The sequence below is a fragment of the Geotrypetes seraphini genome, chromosome 14 (assembly GCF_902459505.1).
Source record: "Geotrypetes seraphini chromosome 14, aGeoSer1.1, whole genome shotgun sequence".
NCBI classification, from domain to species: Eukaryota; Metazoa; Chordata; class Amphibia; order Gymnophiona; family Dermophiidae; genus Geotrypetes; species Geotrypetes seraphini.
In genome coordinates this window covers 63,181,169-63,208,153 of record NC_047097.1, presented here as the reverse complement: position 1 = coordinate 63,208,153, position 26,985 = coordinate 63,181,169, and the positions used below count along the sequence as shown (strand labels likewise).

The following is a 26,985-nucleotide window of genomic DNA, read 5'->3' as shown; positions in this document are numbered from 1 at the left end:
TGAATATTGTAAATCAGACCCTTGACTACTGCAAGGGTCTAATTTCAGGCACCTCTCTCCGTTTTACCATGTTTCATTTAATATTGTTTATGTCAATTTCTTTATTTTATGCTTGGATCATTTAAACTGATTACTCTGGTATACTGTCAGAACTTAGCACCTAATATGTATTATGTTTTTTTCCTGAACTGATGTCTTTTCAACTTCTATTTTATTTCTGATGCATTCAATCATTTATGACTATTATTCCACTGTGGATGCACTTCACATTTGTTAATGACTTTGGCTTTTAACGGCAATGTTCAAGGCTTGCCAGGCCCGGAACCTGAAATCTTCCTCTCCGAAATCCCGGCGTCCATCAGCCCGGTTTTTCTCAGGAGTTTCTCATCGTTGTAGAGAATCCATGCGTTGTGGGGAAGGTAGCAGCAACAAAACAGAGGTTCACCCGTCAGTCCCAGCTACCAACAGCACCAACATGTACCAGAATCAGTACCGAGTGGCTTTTTCAAGAGGGAGGAATTTCTTACAACCACCACAGGCCTCTTCTGGAGCAGTCTCCTTGGATCGGCTATTCGAGATAGCAGTTGGAGCATGGGGTGATCTAAGGTGGAAAGGATTTCAAGGAGGAGACCATCACAGAAGAGGAGACATGGACAGCCTAGATCTATCAACCAAATCTCTTACCTGTAAAAGTCCTTTATATTGAAGCTGAAACTGTGGATTGAAGTCAAGGTTTTTTTTTTTTTTCTATATTCTATCATTTAAATTTCTCCAGAATTCTTTTTTTTCAACGGTTCCTCCTTCTGCATCTATTCCTTTCTCTCTTCTCTTCTATCTTTCAAAGCACACAATTTTGTTAAATTGATTATTTTTCATTTTTTTCTCTTTCCTTACTTTGCACTTTATTACTCTCTAGGTACTTTAGTTAGATTGTGAGCCTTCGGGACAGTCAGGGAACTTCTAAGTACCTTTCTTACTTATAATTTTAATGTATATTTCTGAAAACCTCTTAGAACTTAACGGATGTAGCGGTATATAAGAAATAAATTACATTACATTACATTGTTATAATGTGCTCCTTGTTGGAGCACGGCATGTTGTTGGCTTTGTATTTCATCTTTTATAAAATCATAAAACTTTTTGAACTAAAAAAAAAACAAAAACCTGCCAATACAAAAGGATTCCTAAACAGAACTTCCAAGCAAGTCAACAAAACAACTGGCTAGGCAACTTCATCAAACACTCCTCATCCCTACCTTAACTTCAGTAAACTAGTTAAAACAAACCTGTTCAACCGATTTGTAACCCTTAAAACCCTCTACTGTATTCCTAGTCACATGTTCTTTGTTCCCCACATTATGACTTTATGTAACCAAAATCCTCACTGTTATTTTTTTCTTCGCTGTCTCCAAAGTCTTCATTGTTATTTTTTCCTTCGCCGACTGTACCAGCTCTTCTTGATGTAAACCGCCTCGAAACTACTATGGCTTTGGCGGTATATAAAAATAAAATAATAATAATAATATTATTATTATATATGCCATTTTGGGGACGGCATTTGTCTTTTGACAATGAGCCAGGTAGTGCATCAAGGAAATGATTCCCCTTCAGGTTGTTGAACATGCAGATTTTAAGGACGAATGATACATCTCCCAGCCCCAATTACTAAGTCTCTACCACGACTACCTTTGGGGTATTGAACTCGCACGCCTTTGCGTAATGAGTTACGATCGTTTTGCGGCAATATGTCTCCCCATGCGTTATCCAATTATTATGAGCAGAAGAATGTGTGTGGGCTTGGCAGGACTGGCATGGTGCATTGGCATTATAAATTCCATGGTGATCAGTGGCTTAGTATTCAGATGATCCTTTTGTGGGTCAACCACTTCTTTTGCGAAATCCCAGCAGTGTTAAAGCTCTCTTGCACCGACACCACGGTGAATGGCTATGTAACTCTAGTGGCTGATTTGCTGTTAGGATTAACTTTTGTTGACAATTATCTCGTACATCTGTATTATATTGTGAAAGGAAAGGATAAGTTTTCTGCCTCTGTCTATGCTGGAAGTAATCAAATGCAAAATGTTCTGTTTACTCTCTTAATGGTTTGGGAAGAGGTCATTTAATTTATGTTAACTAGGTTAGTTGTCTGAGACATGAAGGCTCAACCCCCCACAGCTCTTAACACCTTTAAGATTTAAACAATGAAGTACATATCCTGCTCACGCACCCCCTCCCCTCTCTTGTCCATCCCCCTTTTCCTGTGATGGTTACCACTGACCCATGTGAAAGGATATATAACTGAATGTATTCTGGAAATAAAACAGGTAATTTCTTTGGGCCTTCTGTGAATCCTTCTTACCTAAGGAAATTGCCTCCGGACGTCTGTAATAGATGATAGAATGTTTTGCAGGACGATTTCGGGACCAAGAAACGGATCTTGTTCGTTTCATATTGTCCATTGTGAAAATCCAATCGAATGACAAGAAGAAAAAAGCTTTCTCCACCTGTGCCTCCCATCTTAATGTGGTTGACGTGTTCTACGGTACAGTAATATATACCTATGTGCAACCTATGTTTTCCTCCTCAAAGAACGATGACAAATTTGTATCGGTGATATACTCAATTGTGTCCCCACTTCTGAACCCTCTATATACACTCTGAGAAGCAAAGAAGTTTATACAAGCTTTTGCAAAAATATGGAAGAAAATGTTCACCTCATAAATGAAAATGCATGTCAAAAATGCTTGAGTTATTAGTTAAGGTGATTTGTTTTATTTTGAATGTTTGAAAAGCTGTGACCGAAGGCACCGATTGTGCGTCGTGATTGTTAATGTCCCGGTGGCCCTGACGCAGCGGATTGTATGTAATTCCCGCGAAACGCGGGGCCGCGTCGGCAGACGGAACATGACTAAACGAGGCTTTAAAAAAAGTCTCCAACAGTGAAGACTACTAAATAACAGATAAGTTTTGCGGTCTGGGTTTTTTCAAATCTGGATAATATGCACAGTACTTGCTGAAGATTCTTTGAAAAAGTACTACATCTTCAGAATTGATTGGTGAAGGGGTTTATATTAGCTCTAAGATAAATACTACCGTATTTGCCGGCGTATAAGACGACTGGGCGTATAAGACAACCCCCCAACTTTTAGTTAAAATATAGAGTTTTGTGTTATACTCGCCGTATAAGACGACCCCCTTCTTCCGCACACCTTCTCTACCGCCCCGGGTGCAGCACAGCCGGCCAGGTTCCCTTACTTTTGTGGCACTTCCCCCGACCGACCGACAACAGCCCCGGTCCGACAAACCTCCCTGCCCTTAACCGCGAATCTAAATTACCTTCTTACAGCTGCTGTAAGAAGGTATTTAGATTCGCGGCTACAGGGCAGGGAGGATTGTCGGACCCGGGCTGTTATCGGTCGGTCGGGGAAGTGCCACAAAAGTAAGGGAACCTGGCCGGCTGTGCTGCAACCGGGGCGGGGCGGCCGCCCCTCTCTCTTGGTAGCCACTCGAACCGCGAGGCTACTCTCCTTCTCCTTATCTGCCCTGCCTGCAGCACAGAGCCGAACGGAAGTCTTCCCGACGTCAGCGCTGACGTCGGAGGGAGGAAGGGCTTTGTTTAAGCTTTGTTTAAGCCCTCCCTCCCCTCCGACGTCAGCGCTGACGTCGGGAAGACTTCCGTTCGGCTCTGTGCTGCAAGCAGAGAAGGTAGTAAGGGCATGTAAAACAGTACCCGGCGTATAAGACGACCCCCGACTTTGGGGAGGATTTTAAGGTACTGAAAAGTCGTCTTATACGCCGGCAAATACGGTATATATATTAAAAAAAAAGCACAAAAAAAAGTATTTATTGGCCAATGATTGGAGCAGGAGTATTACAACTACGCGGATCATCTCAGCTTGTGATTGTATTGCTGTGCGTAGGCTCTATCTCTGAGGCCGTATAGTATAGCCCTAAATTGTAATGGGCTAACAATACTGATGTGGTATTGTTCCATATAAGTGGCATTTTACACTATTTTTCTGTTATTTGATGTAACCAAGAAGCCTATATTGTAAGAAAATTTAAATTTGAGGAACTCATTATGAATGACACTGTTTTATCTGATCAAGAAAAGGACCAATAAGACTTTCAGATCTCCTTTCTCTTTAGAACCTGAATATTGAAAAATGGTGGTTTAATTTCTGGGTCAAAATAAAAGTTAACGCTGTGCATTCTAACATTTGCATGTGGTTTCATTTGGATCTCGTGTTATTTTCTTCCATCTTATTTGAAGTTTGTTCTATTTTGAGAGGGGTGTGGCGCAGTGGTTAGAGCTATAGGCTCAGCACCCTGAGGTTGTGGGTTCAAATCCCACACTGCTCCTTGTGACCCTGGGCAAAGTCACTTATCCCCCCCCCCTTGCCCCAGGAACATTAGATAGAGTGTGAGCCCACGAGGACAGACGGGGAAAAATACCTGAGTACCTGAATGCAAACCACATGATATATAAATGCTTAAATAAATAAATCTATATATATAAAATCGGAGGTATGTGTGTATGTATGTGTGTGTGTATGGGCTGCGATCACGCAAAAACGGCTTGACCGATTTGAACAAAACTTTGTATGCATATCCCTCACTACCTGGGGTGATATGTTCTGGGGGTCTCGCGGCCCACCTGCACACGTGGGCGGAGCTACAAACAGAAAATCAGATTTCACCCATTCATGTCAATGGAAAAAATGTAAAAAGCTGCCATTCTCACAGTAATTCAAAAAACGGCTTGACCGATTTGAACGAAACTTGGTATGCAGATCCTTCACTACCTGGGGTGATATGTTCTGGGGGTCTCGCGGGCCCACAACTCTATGTTGCTTGCTCAAGGGGTGGGTTCACCCAATAATTTATATGTTCTTGCTCCAGGAGGTGAAACTAAAATTGTTGTTTATAATCACGTTTTGCGTTAGTTGTATTGTATTCATTTTGTCAAATATTTCACATTATAATTTGAATATTGTACTTTTTATTAAGCTGTAAAAAAATAATTTCATTCACCACTATAAGTACTTTATTTGAATCCATTTACAGTGTTATTGCTATTAATTAAATTACCCGTGCAACTCCGGGGCATCAGTTAGTATCTAAATATAACAAAAGGAGACAAGCAAAAACAACAGCGTAGGAAAGCTCTCTACTGAGTCCCTAGCTTGTCTATGTCCCTCACCCTTTAGAGTCTAATTAACTCCACTGTAGTCATTGAAAAGGGGCCAGAATGGTTGGCATTTCCTCCTGCCCTGCCAAGTCTTCCTAGTCCTGCCACCCACCCCAAATTCCTCCTGCTGATCTATAGGGTCCTTTTTTCAAAATGGCATCAGCTAGCCATGAGGTAATTACCCATTTTTTTGTCTGGTCTTATATGGTGATGTGACCATATAACAAAACAGTGCTGGCTGCTCTTGAGGCCAAAAGCCATTCCTGTTGTACAACCCGATTGTATCATACGGCCTAACAAGATGGAGGCCAGACTCAGAGCTGTCCAGCACCATTCTGGAGCGAAGGCTCAGTGGAGAAGGATAAATTGAGGATTGAATTGAACTGAAATTGTATAAATCCTCAGTTAAAAACCATTGAATATTGGAGGGGGGGATGTTTAGTTTAGTTTAATTGGCATTTTGATATACTGCCTTTTATATAAAATCAAAGCAGCTTAGATTAAAAATCATAAGAAGAAGAAAGGAATTACATAATATCAATAGAACAGAAGAAAATATAGAGGAGACTCATTTAAAAAAAATGCTATTTAAAAACTGCACACATGCTGCTAGTCTGCCCCATCTTCTAGGTAGTAATAATAATAATAATAATAACTTTATTCTTCTATACCGCCAATTCTCAAAAGAATATGTAGGAATTTAAGGAGGCCCCTAAACATTGGATAAGACTATCAAAGAGTTCTAATGGGGAAGGGACTTCCATAGGATAGAGGCGATACAGAAAAAATGCAGAAATGGCGAGTGGACTCCAGGGCGTGGATGCACTACAAATGGTCATTAAGACCCTATGGGTCACTGTGGGGCCAATGTTTGTCTGATTTCTGAACAGCAATCAATGCTCAAATGGCTTCCCGTGTCAAATCAGTTTGTCGGATGGCCATAATCTCACCCACACCAGTTGTTGGAAAACCAACTACAGAGCCAGTAGGGGAATCCTGAACAGCTGAGCTGCAGGGGAAGCCCCTCTAAGCAGCCTTCTGCCTCTCAGCTGTTTGGAGCAGGAAGCTTTTTTTTTTTTTTTTAATGTGCAAAGGTGTGCGTGTGTTACTCACGCTCAATATCTGTCCCAATAAAAAAAAGTTATGCCAACACCCCCCCCCCCTCGATGGTGATCTCTCAACAATGCCCCCAAGCAAAAAACAGAGGCAGGAGGGATGCCTACTCCCTCCTGCTTTGGCAATACAATGTGTTTTCTTGATGTGACTTGAATGATAAATGTTATGTTTTATTTTGTATGTTAAACATGTAACTCGCCCTGGATAATGGCGGGCGATAAATAACCCACAAAACAAACCCCCATACTACCCCCCTGACACATAGGGAGGGGCCTTAGGTATCCGGGCCAATCAGGACCTTAGGCCTCTCCCAGTGCATCCCAGGATGCACCAGGAAGGGGAAGCCCCGCCATTTGCAGAGGCAGGCCAATTGGCAGGAGAGAGTGTGCATCCTTCATGTTGGATTCTATGATGATGACTATGACAAGGTATGGGGGGGAGGGCTCTGATCTGACTCCCCACAGCCCACCAACCCACCACGGCCTCTTTGGGGCTTTGGTGGGTGTGTTGTAAGGAGTCAGAAGAGGGGGCCTTCATGTCGAGTAGGAGTGTGGGGGTCCTGGAGGGAGGCCTGGATGCACTAAAAACATTGTGTTGCTGAGGCAGGAGGGAGTTGGCATCTCTCATGGTGTGTAGCGCCATTTGCCCAAATCAGACTTGTATGTATGTTTTGATTATGCCCCTCCGTGTGCTTTTTCTCCATATGAATCTGGTTTCAAACACATTTGAGAAGAAAGTTTGAAGAGTGGTACCAATCTTCTGGCAGTATAGTCATAAGATGGAGGAGTAGCTTCATGGCCAGAGCTGGAGTGGGAGCTGAAAACCTGGGGAGCCTGGTTTGGGGAGCCTGGTTTCAAATCTCACTACAGCTCCCTGTGACCTTGGCAAGGACACATTAACTTTAGCTTACCTCAGGTACAAACTCAGATGATAATTTCATCAGGAAAATGAAACACACCTACTGAACCTCAAATGTATACTGTTTGAATAGCTTGCAAATGGTATATAAGAAATCAAATGTAACTTTAATCTGCTTTCCATCAGTTTACAGTACTCCCTCGATATTCACGGGGGTTCTGTTCCAGGAAACCCCCGTGAATGCTGAAAAAACCGCGAATTACGGGTTTTAGTGGGGGAAGAACAGGAGAGGGCAGCAGGAGAAATGTAGCCGGAGCGCCGGCGAGTGAGGAAATCCCTCGCGATATGCTCCGACCTCCCTCTTCCTGCACTGAAGTCGGGCCTCACCAATCAGGGAGCTGCGTGTCAAAGCAGGAAGAGGCGGTCGGAGCATACCGCGAGTGATTTCCTTCACTCGCCAGTGCTCCGGCTGCTCTCTCCTGCCTCTCCGGCTGCCCTCATCCTGCCCGGTCATTCGCGGTCAGAAAATACCGCAAATGACCGGGACAGCGAAATCGCCGACCGCGAATGGACCGGCGGAGCACTGTAGTTACTGCAGTAGAAGTGAAGTCTTGGATTCAGAAGCCGATGGACAATACAGCATAAATGTAGTTGATACATCACTTAAACACTGACTTGGAATTACACATTTAATTTAGATCAATTCATTTAATGTTCAGCTTCTTCTTACATTACACATGCGACTGGAAAAGTTACCAGATGAATACTCAAGAGGAACGCCAATTGCAACAGAAAAGTTTATGCAATATAAACTTACTTTTAAATTCCTTAGAGGAATTATGTTGAAAAATAGGACTCGACAGTGCAAATGCAGCACATCCAGCTTATAAAAGCCACCCTTCAACACTGAAATCGTCCAACTGCTGCTCACGAGAGGACAAACATTTTTGGTGAGTAAATAATGGCAAATGTTATGGATTAGAGTTATTTTAGACTTCTGGTTTAAGAGCCCAGTGAGCTGAATATTAGACTTGTCTTGGGTGTACAATGAGACCTTGCTTGGAAATTCTGCATTTTTGTTGTTGTTGTTGTTCAAAACTTTATTAAGTTTTACAAAATGAACAGTTCTTAACATAGACAATGATACAGCCCGTTGTGTTATTTTAATGTTTTATGTTTATAATTTTCTGCCTAATCACTTTTTTTTTTTTTTTTTTTTTTAAATACACAAATCAAAGGGATGTACAGTATAGAATACAACAAAATTAGGAAAAGAAAGCCATTAAATTACAGGAAAGTCAACATCACCCCTAAAGTAATTTGTGTCACCTCAAAAGTTAAAATTTTGAATTCATCGGATTCCAAATTCTGGCTTTATGCTAGGATCATTGGTACGTTCCCCCTTATTACTAATGGTGCTTTAAATTTAGGTGTCTTCCCGGCACTTAACTTAAGTCGAAAAAGCCACTTAAACATTGTTTTGTTTTTAGACGTAAGTGGCTGCCAGCACCTTCCCTCGAAGCTATGAAGGCGCTGTATAACACCCAATGCCACCATAGGCGTGACGAATGTTGGACGTGGATTTAGGCAACGTACGGCGCCTCCGTAGCCACGATTCACTTGAAGGTAGGCACCGGAAACGTAGGCCTTTAAAATCCTGGCATACATTTCGTGACTACCTTTCACGAAGCCACGTTATCTATAAACGGTGCCCTTCCGTGATTGGCGGTTCATAGACATTAACGCGGAAGACAAAGGCGCGCGCCGACAACTGAGCGCAAGACAGAGGTGCGTGCTGAAGAAAAAGATTGTATTTTAGGGACTGTGACGGGGGGTTTTGTTGGGGATGCCCCCCCACTTTACTTAATACAGATCGCGGGTGGCTTTGTGGGGGGCTTGGGGGGTTGTAACCCCCCACATTTTAGTTGAAAACGTAACTTTTTCCCTAAAAAACAGGGAAAAAAAGTTAAGTATTCAGTAAAATGTGGGGGGGTTACAACCCCCCAAACCCCCCACAATGCCCCCCCACAACGCGGCGCGATCTGTATGAAGTAAAGATGGGGGGTTCCCCCCACACACACACCCCGTCGTAGCCCCTAAAAAACAGTACTTTTTCTTCAGCGCGCGCCTCCGCACTGCGCTCAGGTTGTCTGCTCGCGCCTTTGTCCCGGCACGCTTTTGACCTGACATCCGTGATTGGCATATGTTCAGGCGGCCTTTTTTTTTTTTTAGGCGGCCGACGATGACGGAACCATTTACAGAACCGATCCTCATTGGCTTTACCGGAGAGAGATCAAAATATTTGTTAACACACCTGTGATAGAAAATAAATAGCAGACGTGACTTGTGATTTGTAAAAGCAGAATCCAGGATTTCAGACGATCTTTATGTCTAGTTAGAAATTGTGAAACTATTTGATTCAAATTGGAATTAGGTAGATTCTTCCCCTTATTAAATTCAGTGAAAAATGTGCTGCTTTATTTTATCTGAGATTACCGTATTTTCGCGTATAGCGCGCGGGTCCAAAGAATTTCAGTAAAAAAAATTTTTTATATAGCACGCACACGCATATACCGCGCATGCTGCTATAACCTCCTCCCACTCCCGCTTACTCTTCTGGCCTGCGAACAGGTATCCTCTCCCCCGCTCGCGTCACCCCCCCTCCCCACGATCCTACATCCCCCTCAGCACCGCAAAAACATCTCTTACCCGATGGGCACTGGCACCAGCACCAATGCACAGGACGTGCCAGTGCCCGTGCCCAAAGATCCTCCCTCGTTGTTGCTGTGCTGGGCGGTGCGAGGGAGATCCTCCTTCTTCCTCGTGCCGGGCTGGACTGGGCTTTGAGCATTTAGCGCATGCTCAAAGCCTTCTGGTCTCGCTCTCTCCGAGATTCTCAATCTGACAATTTATGCGTTATATGCGTGAAAATACGGTAGTTATTTTATCTGAGATTAGTTCAGTGGTTAAAAATTGTTTTTATAAATTACGTCTCATTAGATCCTTATCAAAAGTCCGAAAGCCCGAAGCCCTTAACATTTTAATACATATCATTAATCATTTCAAGGCTGGATTATTGTAACTCTTTATATCAGGGCATAACACAAAAAAGAAATAAGAAGGTTACAGATAATACAAAACACAGCAATAAAAATTATCAATAACTCAAAAAAAAAAAATACGATCACGTTACACCACTTCTACAAGCAGCTCAGTGGCTACCAATCACACATAGAATAGACCTTCAAAATTTTACTGTTGACTTTTAAAATACAGCAAACTCATGCTCCAACTTTTTACATTGTTTCTTAATACCGTATTCTCCATCCAGGGCATTAAGATCAACACAACAACAGCTATTGACTATCCCTTCATTAAAGATAATAGGATCCAGAAGATCTACCATTGTCTCAGTTATAGTATCCCAGCTTTGGAACAATCTACCTATTTATATTCGTAATGAATCTTCTTTAGACAGATTCAAGCGTTCCTTAAAAAGTTTTTTGTTCAAGGGCGCTTTTGAAAAATAGACAACACAATTTTATAAATCACTAAACTAAACTAAACTAAGCCTTAGGTTTATATACCGCATCTTCTCCACTGAAGTGGAGCTCGACACGGTTTACAGAGTTTAAAAAAATATGAGACGAGAGAAGAGAAAGAGGTTTACAAAGCATAAAAAGAAGGGATGTAATCAGGAGAAGAGATTATTATATACTAGAGAAGAGGCAGGTTTTCAGTTGTTTTCGGAATAGTTGGAGGGAGCCCAGGTTCCGCAGCGGGACAGTGAGATCGTTCCAGAGGCCGGTGATTTTGGAGAGGAGGGATCTACCCAGTTTACCTGCGTGGAGGATGCCGTGTAGAGAGGGGAAGGATAGTTTTATGTCTGTGGGCTGATCTGGTGGTAGTTGGTGTCGGGGCAAGGGAGGATAGAGGGATTAGGGCGGAAGGATGCCGATCTAACTATGATTTACTGTATAGATTACAGATACATCCTTTTTCTTTTTCTTTTTTTCCCCTTTTTTTGTTATCTACCAATGTGCTCCCCGCTAATGTTTTCTTTATCTCTTTAAAAATTTGTAGTTCATCACCTTTCACCTTCCGTTCCAGTTATGTATTAGAATGGATAGAATTTGACTGTAACTATGTAAAAGAGTTTTGTTCTGCCCCCATTTTTTAAAATGTTATACGCTTTGAAGCTTTTGATATTGCGTACATAACAAAATTTATAAACTTGAAACTTTAATGTGTATGAAAAGTCACGCTAAATCACATCAAGCTCCATCAAGCCTAGAACCCTGTCTCCGTAATAGAGAATGACACGGGGACAAATTTTTTCCCCGTCCTGCTGTGAGGCTCATTTATCCCCATCCCGTCCCCATCGAGTTCTTTTCCTGTCCCTGCCCCATTCCTGCAAGTCCTGTCCTCATCTGCGCAAGCCTCAAACATCTTTAAAATCATAAGTGTTCAAGGCTTGTGTGGTAAAGGCAGAACTTACAGGAATGGGCAGGGACAGGACGGGGAAGTTGAGTTCCTGCATAGGATTAGGATAAATTTATCCCCATGTCATTCTCTATAGTGCACCACTCTAAAAATCAAAATGTAGTAAAAGTGAGCCAAGTATAGGATAATCAAGGCCATTGTGACATCACTGATGAGGTTGGCTCTTAGACATTGGTAGAATGAGGCATTATGATGTCACAATACCAGCTCTGGTTTTTGACACTATTTATTTATTCAATTTTCTATACTGTTCTCTCAAGCAGAGAATGACATGGGGACAAATTTTCTCCGTTCCCTTGGGAACTCATTTTCTCGTCCCATCCCAGCAAGTTCTTTTCCTTGTCCCTATACCCCATTCCTGCAAGCTCCGTCCTCATCTGCAACAAGCCTCAAACTCTTTAAAATCATAAGTAGCAAAATTCTATAGCTCAGACTAGTGATGTCATAATGCCTCATTCCACACAATGCCTAGCTCCGCCCTCATCTGCACAAGCCTCAAACACTTTAAAATCCTAATTAGCAACATTCTAGAGCTCAGACTGTGATGTCATAATGCCTCATTCCACCAATGCCTAAGCTCCGTCCTCACCTGAACAAGCTTCAAACACTTTTCAAATCATAAGTGTTCGAGGCTTTTGTGGTTAAGGCAGAGTTTACAGGAATGGGACAGGGATAGCATCAAATACTCACAGAGAAAGGATGGAGAATTGAGTTCCTGCGGGGACGGGGCCAAATTTTTCCCCTTGTCATTCTCTACTCCATAAGTAGCCAGCCCAGCAGATCCAAATTTTCCCAGCAATGACTTTCCCAAGTCCGCCTGGCTAATACATTTTTTGCAGGCTTTTCTTCCAGGAGCTTATCCAAGCTTCTTTCCAACTCTCTTAGTCACTTTGACCATGTTGTCTGGTAACGGATTCCACAGCTAAACTTAATACTGCTGAAAAAATGCTTTCTATGATTAGTTTTCACTCTTGCATGCCTGCTAGTTTCATTAGTAGTTTTCTATCTTTTATTTTTTAAAATGACCTATGCAGACTTTTTGACCTTAGTAAGTCTATTTTTTGGTCCATTTTCAAAATCAAAATGTCCACATGAAAAACCACCCAACTACCTTGTCTGATCACAGCAGAGGTATCCCCATCAGCTGAGCCAGGGGATTCCCCCTGCCAGGATCAGCTGAACTGGCAGGAGATTTTCTCTCTTCATGTATCTCCCTCCCAGGCATACCGATCCCCTTTCGTACGCCTCCAAACTAAACCAAATAAAAAAAAGAGCCGCTGAGCCCTACCACTCAAGTTCAAGTTTCAAGTTTATTATTCTGATGAATCGCCTATTTAAATGCTAGGCGATGTACAATAATAATAACATATATTAATAAATTAAACAAGTACAATGTTAATGGTGACATAAAAACAAATTTGTTGTTAGTTAAAATTTAACACACTTAACAAACTGAGTGTAGACATAAGTTTAAAATAATTTTGTGGGTAAGACATACAAGACATGTGTGGTTAAGAGGGGGAATAGTTACAATTTTTGATAGAAGAGAAGAAAAAACAAAAAAGGGAAGAACAAAAAGGGAGGTTATAATAGCTGTTTAAAAAAAAAAAAGAAAAAACCAGGTAACGGTTAAAAAATAATCGATTTTTTCTTTGTCCTAAGATCCATACACATCTTTAAAGAGAAAGGTTTTTAACGTTTTTTTAAACAGTGTTAGGTCTTTTAGTTCTCTAATGTATTGTGGTAAAAGATTCCATGAATGTGGGGCCATAACTGAGAACATGTCTTGTCTTCTAGTTCCTATCATTTTAATTGAAGGCACGGAAAGAAGATTAAATGAAGATGAACGAAGTGATCGTGTTGTACTATATGGGATAAGCCATCTGTTAATAAATTGGGGTTCACTCCTCCCTCTAGTTTTACTCTTTAGTTTTACTGTTGATTAAAAGGTTAAACAACCGTTTCCTATTTAACCTTTCTACCCCATCCACAGTTTTATCAACTTCTGTCATTTCCCCTCTCAGGCATCCTCTACTCTGTTACACCTCTCTTCGTCATCCCTCTTTCAATTCCACAGCTCTTATCAGAACGTTTTTCTACTCATGGTCTATCATTTTTGAGATGGAGGAACCAAACCTGCACACAATACTTAAAATGTGGTTGCCCATGAACCTATATGGGATATTCTCAGCTTCATTCTCCATCTCTATTTGAAAAATCCCTAATGTTCATTTTGTTTTCACAGCCATGGCACACTTGGCTGAAAATTGCTTTTGTTCCGCAGTAGTGACTCCAATATTTTTTTTCCTAGGAAGGGTGACTCCTAACTCAGAACCCAACATTTGTGTTCATGTAGCTGGGATTATTTTCCCTTTGTGCATTACTTTATCCACATTAATTTTCATCTTCCAGTTAAATACCCTGTTTAGAAGTCTCGTAATATTCCTTCTCACAATCTTTTGTCATTTTAACGGTCTTTGAATAAGCCAGTAGTGGCAATGACAGGATCAGAATTTCCTTCTCTAGCTGCAAGTTACAATCCTGTCATAGTCCACCCATTAAATAAACGGAAGTCTTTTAAATAACTTGGGTGAGCTTTTTCATAGGGTGCGCTGCCAAGCAGCACACACTAAATGCCAAGCCAGCATTAGGAATAGAATGGGGTGGCTCAGAATTTTAGCATGTGCTGCTTGGCAGCTCACCTTTGTAAAAAGGACCACTTGTGTCATCTGCATTTTCAGTTACCAGATATAAGTGGCATACCAAGGGCGGGGGGGGGGGAGGACTGCCCCGGGTGCACGCCTCCTTGGGGGGTTGGCAGAGGCCGGCCGGGTCCAGAACCTCCTGGAACCCTGCACTTCAGTGCGGCTGCCGGACCACCCCCAAGGCCAAAAAAAAGGCCTAAGAAGCCGGCGGGAGCGGAGAAAGCATCCTTTAAGGAACACCCTCTCGGTCTGGCTCTATCCTGCACCCCTTCGTGACGCCACCGGACAGCGTTCTCAGCCATTGGTCGACCAGATATGCCGTTCCTTTCATTAGGTCAGGGTTGTCCAACGTCGATCCTCAAGGGCCGCAATCTAGTTGAGTTTTCAGGGTTTCCCCCAATGAATTTACATGTGATCTATTTGCATGCCCTGCTTCCATTTTATGCAAATAGATCTCATGCATAATCATGTGGGAAATCCTGAAAACCCGATCTGGCGAGGGACGAGATGGATAACCCCTGCTTTAGATCATTTATGAATATGGTATATAGTGCAAATCCCAGAAACAGCCCACTATTGACCCTTTCCAAATGGCAAACTGACTAATGTATTTTACTCTCTGTTTTCTGTCTTTTAGCCTGTTTCCAGTCCACGACTGCACATTGCCTCCTAATCCACAGCCTTTTTATTTATTGAGGAGATTCTCATTAAGGAGTTTTATGAAATGCCTTAAAAAGTCCAAATTCGCTTATAACCAATACGGCTCATTCTAACCACGTATCTTTACATGTCAAAACTTGCTTTTGCTAAACTAACGCTTGTTCCCATAAAGCTTTGTCTATGGTCAGTAAAATTGTTGTTGGGTTTTGGGTTTTTTTAAATTAATTTCAACTATTGCGTTCAGCACTAACATCAGGCTTATCCTTAGATACTTTTTAAAAACTGACATTACTGAGTTTTGTGGACCATTTTAAATGATAAATTAGAGATTGCAAGAGACAGGTTGTTAATTTCACAATTGAGCTGTTTTGGAAATCTAGAGTAGGAGAGTTGCGCGGGGACAGGAAATCCCACCCGTTCCCCGCCAAAGTACCCACCCATCAGCGCTGACATCGGGAAGACTTCCGTTCGCTGTGTGCTGCGGCAGGGTAGGTAAGGAGAAGGAGACTAGCCTCGCGGCTCGAGTGCGATCCAACCCCGCAGGAACCCCGCGGACTCTCAGAGGCGTCCCCACGGGATCCCCGTGACCCTAGGGGCATCCCACGGGATCCCCGTGACCCTAGGGGGCATCCCTACAGGATCCCCGTGACCGAAAGGGGGAACCCGCGGGATTCCCGTCGTCCCCGTTCCCGTTCAGCTCTCTAATCTAGAGTGAATATTATCTGGTATTCGTGATTCATTACTCAATTTGCTTATCAAATTTTCAGCGATTTTTAAAATATTTTTTTTCTTAATACTTCAAATAAATTTATTTCAAAAAAGAAATGCATCTTACAATCCTGATCCCTTGAGTAATAAGGTGACACTCCTGCTAGAAGTCTGTGCTGCCGTTTGTGTACAATGGGCCCACGCATCAGAAGTGTGAATTAGCACCTATTTGGAGTTACATATGGATCTGTCCCATGCCCTATTCCAGGGGTAGGCAATTCCGGTCCTCGAGAGCCAGAGCAGGTCAGGTTTTCAGGATATCCACAATGAATATGTAGAGATGATTTGCAATGCACCGCCTCCTTGAGCTGCAAATCTATCTCATGTATATTTATTGTGGAGATCCTGAAAACCTGACCTGGCTCCAGCTCTCAAGGACTGGAATTGCCTACCACTGCCCTATTCTATAATATGCATGCCTAGTTTTATGGTGCACAACACCCAAGAGAATGTGGCCATGGAAGGGCATGGGAAGGATAAGGGCATGCCCAGGATTTAGACACCATGTCATAGAATAACGTCATTTGCGTGTCTAACTGCCATTAGTTTGGGACCCAACATTTACACCAGCTTTTGCAGGTGCAAATGATTGTTTGCTAGGTTAGGCCTGGGATACGTACTAGAGAATGACACGTTGACACAATTCATCACCCATTCCCGTCCCCATGGATAACCGCGGGAGAACCATCTTCATATCATTTCTTAAGGAGAGAGGGAAGAATCAGAGTATGAATGGCCACAACCACTGACCCGCAAGCATTGCTTTGAAGAATGTTGAGATTGAGCAGCAACATTCAGAGCAGATATTGTGATGTCTATATGCCTCATTCCACCAGTGCCTAAGAGCCAATCACATCAGTGATGTCACAATGGCTTCATTATCCAGAATCGGAGTATGAATGGCCACAACCACTGACCCACAAGCTTTGCTTTGAAGAAGCTGGTGTAGAAGGACCGAGGTTGAAATAGACACTAGAAAAATGGCATGGGATTATTTCCCGCGTTATCCGCGGGTGACGGGGACGGTGATGAATTTTGCCACCGTGTCATTCTCTAATACGCACTAAGGCTAGGACTCTATAAAGGTCATTCCACTCAGAATACCATTTCTAGAATACTATCCCGGCATGGATCATCTCAGAGCCTAACCTTTGGCACTATTTTCTGAGTTCTGCCCATAGTGGCTGGCTTTATATTGGTAAGTGCTTTTGAATATTGGACCGTTTAGTCTCCATATTTGTGACCCATATTCATCCAATTTAGTTTTAATAAGTGCACTGAAAATTTAAAAATTTGCTGTTTTTTATTATTTCAGATGGCAATAGAAGGCATGAATGGGACATTTGTTACAGAAATTGTCATTCTTGGATTCTCCGTCTACTAGGTTTCCAGAAAACATTGTTTGTCGTATTCCTAATCCTCTACGTGTTGGCCCCTACTGGGGAATCTACTCATCATTGGAATCATTGTCCTGGAGCCTCGGCTTCACACCCCCATGTACTTTTTCCTTACTAACCTCTCAATGTTGGATATTTTTGCCTCATCTTCTGCTATTCCCAAGATGCTACATAATACTCTGACAGAGAAGAATACAATCAGCTTCTCCGGATGCATGGCCCAACTGTACCTCTTCACTTCCTTTTTGGGTACTGAACTTTCGCTCCTTGCGGTAATGAGTTTAGATCGCTTTGTGGCAATATGTCTCCCCATGCGTTATCCTGTTATTATGAGCAAAAGAATGTGCGTGAGCTTGGCAGGGTTTGTTTGGTTCATTGGCACGTTCAATTCCATTCTGCTCACTGCATTAATATTCAGATTATCCTTTTGTGGGCCTAACGTCGTCAACCATTTCTTTTGCGAAATCCCACCTGTATTAAAGCTCTCTTGCTCCGACACCACCGGTGAATGACTATGCAACTCTAGTGGCTGATTTGTTATTAGGATTAACTTGCTTTTTGTTGACTCTTATCTCGTACATCTGTATTATATCGTCCATTGTGAAAATCCGATCGAATAATGACAAGAAAAGAAAAGCCTTCTCCACCTGTGCCTCCATCTTAATGTGGTTGCCGTGTTCTATAGTACAGTAATATACACCTATGTGCGACCAATCTTACCCTACTCAATGAAAGATGACAAAATTGTATCAATGATGTACACAATTGTGTCCCCACTTCTGAACCCTGTAATATACACTTTGAGAAACAAAGACGTTATACAGCTTTTACTAAAATATGGAAGAAAATGTGCCTTCAAAAATATAAATGCATGCCAAAACTGCTTGAGTTATTAGTTAAGATGATCTGTTATATTTTTTGTGTATAGTCTAGATCAGGGCTGCCCAAGTCCGGTCCTCGAGATCTACTGGCAGGCCAGGATTTCAGGATATCCGCAATGAATATGCATGAGAGAGATTTGGCTGCACTGCCTTCTTGGCATGCAAATCTCTCTCAAGCATATTCATTGTGGATATCCTGAAAACCTGGCCTGCCAGTAGATCTTCGAGGACCGGACTTGGGCAGCCCTGGTCTAGATGCTAGAGTGTCCCAGCTTAATGTAGGGTAATCCATGGCAAGCCCATCTTCTGATAATTAAACAAAAGGACCTCAGAATTCAAATAGAACTCCCTGAAGCACACAAGGCCTTAGAAAAGGGAGGGTTTTCAAATGATCACTGGTCTGCCCATGAAAGACAGACAGAGAGAAAACCCTCAATGGGGGGAAAAAAACTCTCTTGACTTCTTTTTTTAAATTTTTTTAATCTATATTGATTTTTAAACTTTAATAGTGCAATACAAATGATAAGTCATACAAACTATATGAAATCACACTATTAACTACACTTCTCCCTCGTTATTCGCAGGGGATAGGGGCAGAGCCAGACCGCGAATGGCAAAAAACCGCAAAATATCCAGCTCTGACCCAACCCCGCCTCCCTTCTGCCTTCCCCATGGCATCCCGGCCTTACCTGGTGGTCTAGCTGGTTTTCGAGAGGACTTACGGAACTCCCCACAGCCTTTTCCTATGGCTATCTGCACGGGGCAGGAGCGTAGGAAGATCGCTCCTGCCCCGAAAACCAGCTAGACCACCAGGTAAGGCCAGGATGCCGGGGGAGAAGAAAAAAATATGGGTTTTTTTCCCCTCCTCCCCCCCCCCAAAAAAATCGCGATTATGTGAAATCGCGAGTAGGGAAACTGCGAATGGGGAGGGGGAAGTGTATACATTGATATACTAATACAATCATTTCCTCCCCTTCTTATCCTATATAATAAAACCCTAGCCGCGCATGCGCACTAAACCTGCGTGCTTCCGTGATCTCTGATCTGTGATCAGTAGGTCTGTGGCCACAGGATTGCGCATGCGCGCATACATCGCTCCCTCTCTCCGTGACCGCCAGGACTGGCCGGCAGCGCTGGACTTTCTGCTCTCCACCTCCTCAAGCAAGATTGAAAGCCGTGGTGTGGGGCTCCTCTCACGAGCCGCACCAGCATCGGAGAAGGCTTCCGTCGCTAGCGGGGATCGGTGAGAGGCGGCGGCACTTTTAAACTTAAAAAGAAAAACTGTGTGCTTGAATTTCAGGTGGTCTGATTATATGGGAGCTTTGGGCAGCTTGCATTCCAGTGGCAGCAACTGAGAATTTGTTGTAGTGGTGGAGAGCAGCCCCGCTCCACCTGTTGACCCTCCACAAACCTCCCGGCTCCAAAAGCGTAGGCAGCACTTTAAACACCCTGCTTCATGGCCTTCTACTGCCGATTTCCTCTGCCGTGTCTCTGATGACATCATTGGAGACAGACGCGGCAGAGGAAATCGGCAGTAGAAGGCCGCGAAGCAGCATGTTTAAAGTGCTGCCAATGCTGCTGGAGCCGGGAGGTTTGTCGGCGGTGGAAGGGTCGGATGGGAGGGACAGGAGCAGGCCAGATCGAGTAGGACAACGCAGTAAAAGAAGGGGGAGGGGCCGAACGGAGCAGGCCAGATTGCGGTAAGAGAAGGAAAAGGGGGGTGGGGGGAAAAAGCTGCTACTGCTGCACAGGGACCTGGAGGGGAAGGGAAATATCGCTGCTGCTTCTGCACAGGAAAGGGGGGGGATAGGAGGGAAATGCTGTTGCTGCTGCACAGGGAAATGGGGATGGAAATGCTGCTGCACAGGGAAATGGGAAAAAATGACAGACAGACAGCGGGAGGGAGGGAGACAGAAAGAAAGAAAGACACAGGGGCAGGGAGAGGGACAGAAAGACAGACAGAGAAAGGGGGCCAGGGAGAGAGAGAGAGTCAGCGGGAGGAAGACAGACAGACATATATTCTAGCACCCATTAATGTAACGGGCTTAATGACTAGTCTTAATTAATAAAGCAATAATACATATGATATGATTTCACTATTATAATGAAATAATTTATCTCCTTAAGATACATTCCCCCCACCGCTCCCCCCTCCACGGATATGCAAGGACTCTAATGAAAAAAGAAAGAAACAACCCTAATTATACTGCAATAAAATTAGTCAATGGATTCCATACATCAGAAAATAATATTAAAGATTGAACTAGGCCAGTTACTGGGCAGACTTGTACGGTCTGTGTCTGTGTATGGCCGTTTGGAGGAGGATGGGCAGGGGAGGGCTTCAATGGCTGGGAGGGTGTAGATGGGCTGGAGTAAGTCTTAACAGAGATTTCGGCAGTTGGAACCCAAGCACAGTACCGGGTAAAGCTTTGGATTCTCGCCCAGAAATAGCTAAGAAGAAAAATAAAAAATAAAAATAATTTAAATTGATACAGATTGGGCAGACTGGATGGACCATTCGGGTCTTTATCTGCCGTCATCTACTATGTTACTATGTTATTATTCCCCCAACGTTCCGCCATCATCCTTTCATACTTATATGTAGTTCACACAGTTACCCATCAAAAAGTAAAATTAATCCTATCATGGTTTTTCCAATTATGAGTAATCAGTTGAACCCCTATTCCTGTTAATATCATGAAAAGGTGACTTTTATATTTATCTAAAGTAGGTTTAACATGAAGTAGATAAATATAAATATAAAACCAAGCATCAATGGACAAAAATACAACAGATGATCCAAAGTCCCTATATTAATATGATTTAGAATTATCTATTTTTTGTAAATGAACTGGGGGAATTTATGCTAAGATATCAGTTTATTGATTTTTGGGAGGGAAGGGTCGGGTTATATAGTGGGGAGAGGGAATGGATGTGTAATAGGATTGATAGTTTAATATGGATGAAATTTATTTTAAGATTGTTAGGATGATACCAAATAGTTAAAATAACACAATGTCTCTGAAAATATATTCATTTAAAAAAAAACAAAAAACAACTCTCTGACTTCAAAAACAGGGCTACAGCATCAGTAGTCGGATACTCAGCCTGGATCGTGCAATCTGCGTGCAGAACACAATGACTGATTATTATGGTAAAATGTAGTAGGTTTTTGGTTGAAAAAAAAGTTGTACTGCATTAGACCAAACAGTACTGTTTCTACAACTGTACCGTATTACATTGTATTCGGTGTGTTTGGGGTTGAATAAAAGTTTTATTGCATTTGACTACAGCATACTGTAATTTTTTCATGACTAACAGGTGCTACTCCTATTAAGCGCGCACACTCCGTTTAAGCGCACGTGGCGATCCGGTCCAAAAAGGCCGTGCTCTTAAGCGGAGTCGGCTGTAAAACAAAGGGTTTTTCACTATGGGCCCCTTTTGCAAAGCCGTGGTAAATGCACTGAAGCCCATTCAATTCCTATGGGTTTTGGTGTATTTATCATGTGAGTATAGCTGCCATGGCTTTGTAGAAGAAGCAACCCAAGCATACTTTTTTGCTCTACAGTTGTATTTTGAAGCAACTGCAACCTAATTTTCCAAATTCAATGTAACACCACAATATAAAGAGTTACATTGATCCGGCTGAGATAACATAGTAAATGACGACAGATAAGACCTGAACGGTCCATCCATAAGTTATACCCATTAAAAAATACATGATTAAATTAACTTGTCTCTTCTTTGATATTTCTGGACCATAGACTGTAAAGTCCACCTGGTATTGTCCTAGGTTCCAAATGCTGAAGTTGCTTTCTAATCAAGCCATTGTGACATCACTGCTGAGGTTGGCTCTTAAGCATTGGTGGAATGAGGCATTATGACATCACAATCTCAGCTCTAGAAAGTTACTACTTTTTGGGTTTCTGCCAGGTAACATAGTAACATAGTAAATGACGGCAGATAAAGACCTGAACGGTCCATCTAGTCTGCCCATTAGTTATTCTCATTAAAATTGCATGATTAAATTAACTTGTCTCTTATTTGATATTTCTGGACCATAGACTGTAAAGTCCACCTGGTATTGTCCTAGGTTCCAAATGCTGAAGTTGCCTTCTAATCAAGCCATTGTGACATCACTGCTGAGGTTGGCTCTTAAGCATTGGTGAATGAGGCATTATGACATCACAATCTCAGCTCTGGAATGTTGCTGCTCTTTGGGTTTCTGCCAGGTAACATAGTAACATAGTAAATAACGGCAGATAAAGACCTGAACGGTCCATCCAGTCAGCCCATTAGTTATTCTCATTAGAAATACATGATTACATTAACTTGTCTCTTATTTGATATTTCTGGGCCATAGACTAAAGTCCACCTGGTATTGTCCTAGGTTCCAACTGCTGAAGTTGTCATCTACTCAAGCCATTGTGACATCACTGCTGTGGTTGGCTCTTAAGGCATTGGTGGAATGAGGCATTATGACATCACAATCTCAGCTCTGGAATGCTGCTACTCTTTGGGTTTCTGTCAGGTACTTGGGACCTGGGTTGGCCATGGTTGGAAACAGGGTTCTGGGCTTATGTTCTTATCTGAGTCAAGTATTTGATAATCAAGCCATTGTGACATCACTGCTGAGGTTGGCTCTTAAGCATTGGTGGAATGAGGCATTATGACATCACAATCTCAGCTCTAGAAAGTTACTACTCTTTGGGTTTCTGCCAGGTAACATAGTAACATAGTACATGACGGCAGATAAAGACCTGAACGGTCCATCTAGTCTGCCCATTAGTTATTGTCATTAAAATTGCATGATTAAATTAACTTGTCTCTTATTTGATATTTCTGGACCATAGACTGTAAAGTCCACCTGGTATTGTCTTAGGTTCCAAATGCTGAAGTTGCCATCTAATCAAGCCATTGTGACATCACTCCTGAGGTTTGCTCTTAAGCATTGGTGGAATGAGGCATTATGACATCACAATCTCAGCTCTGGAATGCTGCTACTCTTTGGGTTTCTGCCAGGTAACATAGTAAATGACGGCAGATAAAGACCTGAATGGTCCATCCAGTCTGCCCATTGGTTATACCCATTAAAAATACATGATTAAATTAACCAGCTCTTACTACTGAAAGCTCTCAAAAGATAAAGCAGAACGTATTGCCCATAGCTGGCACAAACGAACAAAAGACTGTCTTTACCAGTCCATTTATTTGATTCTCAAATGTCAAATCACAATTAATTGTGTATTGTTGGATGTTGCTTCTCTTGATCTTGTTGTATTCTTTTGTTCTTTGTATGTTTCACATTCGCAATAAAACAGATTTGAACATAAAATAATTCCGAAAACCCTAGATTCTTCTTCTATCGTAAGAATCTCTCCTGCACTCCCTTGAATTACCAAAACAAACTAATCTGGTGTTTTGTTTATTCCGCTGTAAAAAATGGTTGGCCGCCCCATTATCCACTAATATAATAACCTTTTGAACAAATCCCAAAGCCGGCTCCAGATTATCCAACGCAGAATTTAAGATAAAAATATCATCAGCATAAGATAAAATTAAAAAGGCCTAAGGGCTCCTTTTATCAAGCCGCGCTAGTGGGGTTAATACGTGTGAAATTTCATCACGCGTTAACCCCCGCACTGGCCTAAAACTACCGCCTGCTCAAGAGGAGGCGGTAACGGCTGGCGTGGCCTGTGGTTTAGCGTGCGTTAAACCGCTAGCGCGGCTTGATAAAAGGAGCCCTAAGTTTGTCAACTATTCACCCAAAGGGCTCATGCACAGATTAAAAAGCAAAGGCAACACAGGCGATCCTTGGGGAACGCCGCAATTTGCACGCCAGTAATTTGAATGTGTATTGATTCTCTTTTTGTCAAAACGCGGACCGTGTTGGGTCCTGTATCCCTAGCGGCCTTTATGTGGATGAATTTATTTTTATGTGGATGAATTTATTTTATGTGGATGATTTCGGTGTACCTTTGGAACTTTGACACTTTCAAATAAAGTCCATTTAGAAACCCCTTTCCATTACAAATGTAAGCAGTGTCTCATTTCCGGCTCACCAAACAATTGTTTCCCACGTACTCACCTTTATAAGACTCCCAGGGACCCCTGAAGAAGACTTTTTGTCGAAACGCGGACCGTGTTGGGTCCTGTATCCCTAGCGGACTAGGTCCTTTAAGGCTTTTATGTGGATGATTCATTTTTATGTGGATGGAATTATTTTATGTGGATGATTTCAGTGGACCTTTGGAACTTTGACACTTTCAAATAAAGTCCATTTAGGAATATCGTCACTCCACAGAGTTTTTTTTGTTTTCTCTGGATTTTCTTTTTTGTGGATATTTCGGGGTCAATTCCTTTTGTTTTTTGGTGTAAAATTCAAGGTAAATATATTGCAAGCAGTGTCTCACTTCCGGCTCACCACACAACTGTTTCCCACGTATTCACCTTTATAGGACCCCCAGGGACCCCTGAAGAAGAATTTTTGTTGAAACACGGACCGTGTTGGGTCCTGTATCCCTAGCAGACTAGGTCCTTTAAGGCTTTTATGTGAATAGCTGATTTTTATGTGGATGAATTTATTTTATGTGGATGATTTCAGTGGACCTTTGGAACTTTGATACTTTCAAATAAAGTCCATTTGGGAACATCGTCACTCCACAGAGTTTTTTTGGTTTTCTCTGGATTTTCTTCTTTGTGGGTATTTTGGGGTCAATTCCTTTTGTTTTTGCTAGTTTATGATTTGAAAGTGTTTGAGGCTCGTGCATATGAGGACAGAGCTTAGGCATTGGTGGAATGAGGCATTATGACATCACAGTCTGAGCTCTAGAATGTTGCAAACACAAGCAATGTCTCACTTCAGGCTCACCACACAATTGTTTCCCACGTACTCACCTTTCTAGGGCCCCCAGGGACCCCTGAAGAAGACTTTTTGTCGAAACGCAGACCGTGTTGGGTCCTGTATCCCTAGCGGACTAGGTCCTTTAAGGCTCTTATGTGGATGATTTATTTTTATGCGGATGATTTCGGTGTATCTTTGGAACTTTGACACTTTCATATAAAGTCCATTTGGGAACATCGTCACTCCACAGAGTTTTTTGGTTTTCTCTGGATTTTCTTCTTTGTGGGTATTTTGGGGTCAATTCCTTTTGTTTTTGCTACTTATGATTTGAAAGTGTTTGAGGCTCGTGCATATGAGGACAGAGCTTAGGCATTGGTGGAATGAGGCATTATGACATCACAGTCTGAGCTCTAGAATGTTGCAAACACAAGCAATGTCTCACTTCCGGCTCACCACACAATTGTTTCCCATGTACTCACCTTTCTAGGACCCCCAGGGACCCCTGAAGAAGACTTTTTGTCGAAACGTGGACCGTGTTGGGTCCTGTATCCCTAGCGGACTAGGTCCTTTAAGGCTCTTATGTGGATGATTTACTTTTATGTGGATGATTTACTTTTATGTGGATGGAATTATTTTATGTGGATGATTTATTTTTATGTGGATGGAATTATTTTATGTGGATGATTTCAGTGTACCTTTGGAACTTTGACACTTTCAAATAAAGTCCATTTAGGAACATCGTCACTTCACAGAGTTTTTTTTGGTTTTCTCTGGATTTTCCTCTTTGTGGATATTTCGGGGTCAATTCCTTTTGTTTTTTACTTGATTCTCTTAACACAATACATTCTCGTCCTTAAAAAAAAAAAACCAAACCCTGAAAACCAATTCTGCACCTTCCCGCCCAACCTAATAGCGCTCAATCTACAAAGCATAACATTGTGATCTATTGAATCAAATGCTGCAGATGTATCAAACTGAAGCAATAATGTTTCTGTGCCAAAACTCGATAGTCTTTCTTATCGGAAACTAAGGGCTCCTAGCGTTTTTTGCGCACGCAGATTAGCACACGCTAAACCCACGCTACGCAGCTAGAACTAACGCCAGCTCAATGCTGGCGTTAGCGTCTAGCGCGCACGGCATTCCGCGCGTTAAAGCCCTAATGCAGCTTAGTAAAAGGAACCCTAAAAATTAATAAAAGGGTCTCAGTACTATGGAGCAGGACAAAACCATGCTGTGTTGAGTGCAGGCAACGCTTAGTAAATATGTAATCAGGAAATTGTTGATACACTATAAACACCAACAATTTAGCCTGCCATGGAATACTCACTACTGGACCGTAATGGCTCAACCTTACTCAAGTCCACATTCAATGCTTTCGGAATTGGTGTCCATACAATATTGGCAAACTGACCTGAATATTAACCCTCCGTTAAAACCCTATTTACAAAGCAGTACAGTGGAACCTCGGTTTGCGAGTAACCCGGTTTATGAGTGTTTTGCAAGACGAGCAAAACACTCAGCAAACTTTTGACTCGCAAACCGGGCACTGCCCCAATAAACGAGCACTTACAGTCCAGGAAGCGCCGCTTCGGGGGATTCCTCTTCCGTCTTCCAGCCAGCCTTCCACGTCGGGTGCCTTCCGCAGGTTGGAGGACCGCTGTCTGGGCGTGCGTGGCCGGGTGCCATCCCCCCTGCGTGTTGCGTGTGATGCGCACAGCGTCAATCATCGGCGTTGTGCATGTCGTGTGCGGCGTGTGGGTGGGGCAGCACTCGGCTGCATGGGCTCGGGTGGGGGCTCTCCAGCATGCAAGGGGCATCCAATGTGGAGGGTTTGGCCGGCGGATGGAGGAGGCATCCCTCTGAAGCAGCACTGCGGGTTCTCCGGCGGCTGGCACATTAAAGGCATCCCCCCCGAAGCGGCACTGTGGGGTTGTTCTTCATGATGGACGGAGGAGGCGGACGGAGGAGACGGCGCTGCAGCACCCGGCCCCGACAGGTACATACCCCAGGTTCTGGAACCAATCGTTGCTGTTGCCACTATTGTCTATGGGGAACTTTGCTT

The 26,985-nt window shown here is 42.7% G+C and overlaps 1 pseudogene; it reads left to right on the top strand.

Moving 5' to 3' along the window:
• The first annotated feature begins 298 nt into the window (after positions 1-298).
• On the top strand, positions 299-18,094 carry LOC117348134 (annotated as a pseudogene).
• The last annotated feature ends 8,891 nt before the right edge of the window (positions 18,095-26,985 follow it).